This window comes from Ranitomeya variabilis, chromosome 5 (genome assembly GCF_051348905.1).
Source record: "Ranitomeya variabilis isolate aRanVar5 chromosome 5, aRanVar5.hap1, whole genome shotgun sequence".
In the NCBI taxonomy this organism is placed as follows: Eukaryota; Metazoa; Chordata; class Amphibia; order Anura; family Dendrobatidae; genus Ranitomeya; species Ranitomeya variabilis.
The window spans coordinates 65,282,388-65,289,444 of NC_135236.1; positions in this window are offsets into that span (position 1 = coordinate 65,282,388).

Genomic DNA, 7,057 nt, shown 5'->3' on the forward strand with positions numbered 1-7,057 from the left:
AGCCTCGCCATGTACTGTACATTTGTATTTCATGAACTTACAACTCACAGTATGTCTTTAACAATTATAAGGAGATGCTGGAAGCAGGGCCAGGACAAGGTATTTTTGTACCCTAGACAGATGAAGCTGATGGTGCCCCCCAATGAACCTTTAGCCCCCAAGTAAAGGAATTGGTCAGAGACTAAGGTAACAGGTTCTCCTCCCGTTCTGAGAACCACTTCCACTAGAATTGTTACCATTTTCTTCCAAAAATACCAGCAAAAGTAAAAAAAAGTGGTGTAATTTAGGGGTGAGGCTCAACAGAGGGTGTTTTTAAAGTTAGATATATAATCATTGTTTGCACAATACGAGGGACAAATAGTGATATTCATCCATGACATCCTATATTTTAAATGTCAGAACTAAGGATGTTTATGGAAACAAATATAGCTTAACTATAATCAGGGCCATTTTGTTTCAATTAAGGTGTCCAGCATTTGGAGGATAACGTAATGGAAACTAAACAGAACTTATAGATAAAGGGATACATCTAATGGTTTTTACGTCCTGTGGTTCTGGAGCCATATTCCTCTATGGATAGTGGTTCTGGTGACTTATTCATGCAAGGATAGTGGTTCTTTTGATGTATTCATGTAGTGATGGTTGTTCTGGTGATGTATTCATCACCAGAACTAAAATCAGTACATGAATACAAAATCAAAATCATCATCAGCACATAAATAGAACACCAGAGCCATCAATAGTACATAAATATGGTACCGGAACCATAATCAGTAAGTAATAGGTCACTGGAACCACCATCAGTACATGAATACAGCACCAGAACCACTATCAGTACATTAATGCATCACCAAAACCTCCATAAGTCCATACCAGAACTGTGATCAGTACATGTATACATCACGAGAACCACCATCAGTGAATAAATACAACACCAGTACCATCATCAGTACATGAATACATCACCAGAACCACCATGAATACATGACTACTTCATTAAGCTTAGTACGGCATGATACAGATGAAATGTGAAGCCTATAGTTTAGAAAAGAGAAAAGATATGTGTAACTAAAATTTAACCTTTTTTCCAATATTTTTAAAAAAATTATCTAAAAAATGAATGTACATACATCCAGTGCGGATGTATATTGGATCACAAATAGTTTGTGAGGTGACCCACTAGTTCCAATAGTTAAATATATGTGTGCAATGTGTCATTAATAAAAGGCATTTTGACTGTTGTCCCAATAAATTATCAGTCAAATAAATCTAATATATAAAGCTGAATGTGTGTGTGTGTGTGTATGTGTGCATGTATGTATGTACAATGCCTACAAGTAGTATTCAACCCCCTGCAGATTTAGCAGGTTTAATAAGATGCAAATAAGTTAGAGCCTTCAAACAAGAGCAGGATTTATTAACAGATGCATAAATCTTACAAACCAAAAAGTTTTGTTGCTCAGTTAAATTTTTATAAATTTTAAACATAAAAGTGTGGGTCAATTATTATTGAACCCCTAGGTTTAATATGTTGTGGAATAACCTTTGTTTGCAATTACAGCTAATAATCGTCTTTTATAAGACCTGATCAGTCCGGCACAGGTCTCTGGAGTTATCTTGGCTCACTCCTCCATGCAGATCTTCTCCAAGTTATCTAGGTTCTTTGGGTGTCTCATGTGGACTTTAATCTTGAGCTCCTTCCACAAGTTTTCAATTGGGTTAAGGTCAGGAGACTGACTAGGCCACTGCAACACCTTGATTTTTTGCCTCTTGAACCAGGCCTTGGTTTTCTTGGCTGTATGCTTTGGGTCGTTGTCTTGTTGGAAGATGAAATGACGACCCATCTTAAGATCCTTAATGGAGGAGCGGAGGTTCTTGGCCAAAATCTCCAGGTAGGCCGTGCTATCCATCTTCCCATGGATGCGGACCAGATGGCCAGGCCCCTTGGCTGAGAAACAGCGCCACAGCATGATGCTGCCACCACCATGCTTGACTGTAGGGATGGTATTCTTGGGGTCGTATGCAGTGCCATCCAGTCTCCAAACGTCACGTGTGTGGTTGGCACCAAAGATCTCGATCTTGGTCTCATCAGACCAGAGAACCTTGAACCAGTCAGTCTCAGAGTCCTCCAAGTGATCATGAGCAAACTGTAGACGAGCCTTGACATGACGCTTTGAAAGTAAAGGTACCTTACGGGCTCGTCTGGAACGGAGACCATTGCGGTGGAGTACGTTACTTATGGTATTGACTGAAACCAATGTCCCCACTGCCATGTGATCTTCCCGGAGCTCCTTCCTTGTTGTCCTTGGGTTAGCCTTGACTCTTTGGACAAGCCTGGCCTCGGCACGGGAGGAAACTTTCAAAGGCTGTCCAGGCCGTGGAAGGCTAACAGTAGTTCCATAAGCCTTCCACTTCCGGATGATGCTCCCAACAGTGGAGACAGGTAGGCCCAACTCCTTGGAAAGGGTTTTGTACCCCTTGCCAGCCTTGTGACCCTCCACGATCTTGTCTCTGATGGCCTTGGAATGCTCCTTTGTCTTTCCCATGTTGACCATGTATGAGTGCTGTTCACAAGTTTGGGGAGGGTCTTAAATAGTCAGAAAAGGCTGGAAAAAGAGATAATTAATCCAAACATGTGAAGCTCATTGTTCTTTGTGCCTGAACTACTTCTTAATACTTTAGGGGAACCAAACAGAATTCTGGTGGGTTGAGGGGTTGTATAATAAATGACCCTCTGAAAAGACTTTTCACAATTTAAAAAAAAATAAACAAAGAAATAACATTCTTTTTTGCTGCAGTGCATTTCACACTTCCAGGCTGATCTACAGTCCAAATGTCACAATGCCAAGTTAATTCCAAATGTGTAAACCTGCTAAATCTGCAGGGGGTTGAATACTACTTGTAGGCACTGTATGTATGTGTGTATGTCCGGGATTGGCATCTGCACCGTCGCAGCTACAGCCACAAAATTTTGCACAGTCACACGTCTGGACCCTGAGAGCGTCATAGGCTATGTTGCGAGGCAAAATTTTAACCCCGCACGTTCCAATTCACCAAACAATTTTGCCCCTATCTACATAATGGGGAAAAAGTGAAAGGAAAAGTGTTGGAGGCAAATTGACAGCTGTCAGATGTGAACAAGGGGGACTTAAAGAATGAGAGCAATGGCGCCAAAGAGTATATACCGTACAGTTGCTAAGGTGGGGTCCTGACATGGGATACTCACCACACACGGGGATATGAACACACACACAAAATGCGCCACACACTACCACGTGCTTGAACACATATACCACCCTCAGCACACATTTCACCACACATACACCAACCTCGCCACATAAAAGTCGAAACACAAAAGTCGCCGCTCAAAACTCGCCACGCGCAAAACTCGCCACATGCAAAACTAGGCTCACGCAAAACTCGCCACACGTGCAAAACTCACCTCATGGAAAACTTGCCACACGCAAAACTTGCACACGTGGAAAAATTGCCACATGCACAAAAGTTGCTACACATGAAAAAGTTGCCTCACACAAAACTTGCACATACTCAAAACGCACCACACATTAAACTCACCACGCGCAAAACTCGCCATGCGCAAAACTTGCTGCACACAACTTGCTACATTAACCTGTCACATGCATCTCGACACACAAAAAGTTGCTACACGCATGTCGCCACACAAAACTCATCTCACAAAAGTCGCTACATGCATGTCACCACACGCAACTCAACACACACAACTTGACACATGAAACTCGCCCTAAAACACACACAAGTCTGGTATTATCCTTCAAAAATAAAAATCTGATTAATAAGAAGACAAACTACAAGAGCAACAAATGTACCATATAGGAAATACGGCAGCTGTCAGTCACATGATCTGTCTATTATGTGTATGTGTGAGCTACTATATACTGCCAAGGGGGGAGGGCTTCCTGTTGGCTGGGGATTTATCAGGCTGCCAATTTAGCTTACAAATACTGAGGTAAAAATACTGAGCACATAACGTGTGAACGAGGTCTAATACAGGAGGAGATGACACACAGGTATATACTATATACAGGAGGAGATAACATACAGGTATATACTATATACAGGAGATGATAGAAAAAACCCAAAATGAAAGAAAACAATAAACTGTTCATCCACATACTCACAACCACCGTGGGGGAGTCTATCGGGAAGACATACTTAATAAAGGGAAAGGGGGACACTCCTATAGTCACTATTATAAAGCAGAAAAAATGGAGTTCATGTCCACAAATAGTTAAATAGTTTATTATTTAGTTACAAAATATGCCAAACAACATATTATAATTGACTTGAATAAAAAATAGAACGGTTAGACAAGGATGGCTATAGCACAGACCAAAAGAACGATGCAGCACACAGGCTGATGCCAGGTATAAAACAATTACATGCACAGTGCAGGATCTTATATAGGTAATTAAACCGGGGGAACCTATGGAAAAGTGCAGAATGATTGATTGAGCCCTGTACACTGACTCATCTCATGTAACAGCATACCTACAACCCCAGATGCTTACCCACATACAGGCACCAGGACCGAGCCGCACCGTAGCCCCAACTCGCGTTTTGCGAAACGTGCGTTGGGGCTACGGTGCGGCTCGGTCCTGGTGCCTGAATGTGGGTAAGCATCCGGGGTTGTAGGTATGCTGTTACATGAGATGAGTCAGTGTACAGGGCTCAATCAATCATTCTGCACTTTTCCATAGGTTCCCCCGGTTTAATTACCTATATAAGATCCTGCACTGTGCATGTAATTGTTTTATACCTGGCATCAGCCCGTGTGCTGCATCGTTCTTTTGGTCTGTGCTATAGCCATCCTTGTCTAACCGTTCTATTTTTTATTCAAGTCAATTATAATATGTTGTTTGGCATATTTTGTAACTAAATAATAAACTATTTAACAATTCGTGGACATGAACTCCATTTTTTCTGCTTTATATATACAGGAGATGACATACAGATATATACTATATACAGGAGGAGATGACATACAGGTATATACTATATATAGGGGAGATGACACACAGGTATATACTATATACAGGAGAGATGACACACAGGTATATACTATATACAGGGGAGATGACATACAGGTACATACTATATACAGGGGAGATGACACACAGGTGTATATACTATATACAGGAGGAGATGACACACAGGTATATACTATATACAGGGGAGATGACACACACATATATACTATATACAGGAGGACATGACATACAGGTATATACTATATACAGGAGATGACATACAGGTGTATACTATATGCAAGGGAGATGACACATGTATATACTGAGGGGAAAATGAGAGGTGTGAGGTGAAAATGAGGGGTGTGAGGTGAAAATGAAAAGGTGTGAGTGCAAAATGAGAGGAGTGAGGGAAAATAGGGGAGTGATTGGAAAATGACAGATGTGAGGTCGAAATGACAAGTGTTAGGGGGAATGAGAGGAGTGAGGGGGGAATGAGAGGAGTGAGGGGGAAAATAAGAGGAGTGAGGGGGAAAATGAGAGGTGTAAGGGAGAAAATGAGAGATGTGAGGGGGAAAACGAGAGGCATGATGGGAAAATAAGAGAAGTGAGGTGCTATAACTAACCACAGATATTTACTATGCCCAGGCAACGCCGGGCTCTTCAGCTAGTACCCTATATTTAGTCAGGATACTAAAGGCAGAGAGAGCAATAAAAGTGCTGGTGAGTAGTTTATACCAGCACTATACGGCTCCTATCATATAATTACACATATCTTTTCTCTTTTTCGATACTATATTCATGACCTCTTACACCCGTGTGTAACTCTGTCCTTTGAGAATGGACTAATCATAAACCGAAATGCCAAGTATGTCTTTACCAATGGTAAGGAGATACTGGGAGTTGTTGTCATCAGTCATTATCAGACTGCAGACCATACAGGAACCACAGTACTGATGAGTAGTGTTGAGCGATACCTTCCGATATCGGAAAGTATCAGTATCGGAAAGTATCGGCCGATACCGTCAAAGTATCGGATCTAATCCGATACCGATACCCGATCCCAATGCAAGTCAATGGGACGAAAATATCGGAATTAAAATAAACCCTTTCTTCCTTGTAGGTTCATTCTACATGAAGGAAAACAACTAAGAATAATGTAGGATGTATTGGGGGAGGTGGCGGAGACATTAAAGGCACAGAGGTTTAGCCCAAACAAATAGAATAGCAGGATTTTTTATTTTTTTTTTATGACGTACGGCGTTAGAAAGATTTTGACTATGTTAGTTTTTTTTTAATTTTGTCAGATATTGATGTTTCACTACTTCCACGCCCTTCACCTTCTTTTTTACTTCTCCCACACTTTCTTCTTCATTATCCTCATCATCAGCTTCTTTGACATCAACTTCTTCACCTTATTCATCTTCTTCTTCATCTTCTACCTATTATTTTTTTTTGTTACATTGTTCATATTCTTTTTATTTTACTATTATCTTCTTCATATTCAACTTCTTCATCATATTCTTATTTGTGACAGGCATTCCCGTAGTTGTTATCTATAAAAGTTTGAAGATTACACCTTCCGTTCTGCCTGTCACAAAAGAGTTACATTTGTCCGCGTTCAGTTTGGCCTGCAGCATCAGGCTTTATCCAGGGGCACCACGAGGAGGAACGGACTCACCCCCATACACTGCTTAGTCTTCTTCTGCTTATAATTTAGATAATATCTTTTGCTCTGATATTTAGTCTTATGCTTAATGTTCTTCTGCTCTTTGTTCTGCAGCCTCTTGTTCTTCTGCTTCTCGGTCTTCCAGGTCGTCGTCGTCTCCAGGGTCGTCGTCTCCGGGGTCGTCGTCATCGGGGTGGTCTTCAGGGTCATCGTCTCCAGGGTCGTCGTCGTCTCAGTGGTTGTCGTCTCTGGTGTCGTCGTCATCTTAGGGGTGGTCTTCCGGGTCATCGTCTTTAGTCTCTTGAACTTGGAAATGTAGCAGAAGGTACAAGAAGGCTGAGAAAATGCCGAGAAACAGCTGATGGAACTGGAACTCGGATGG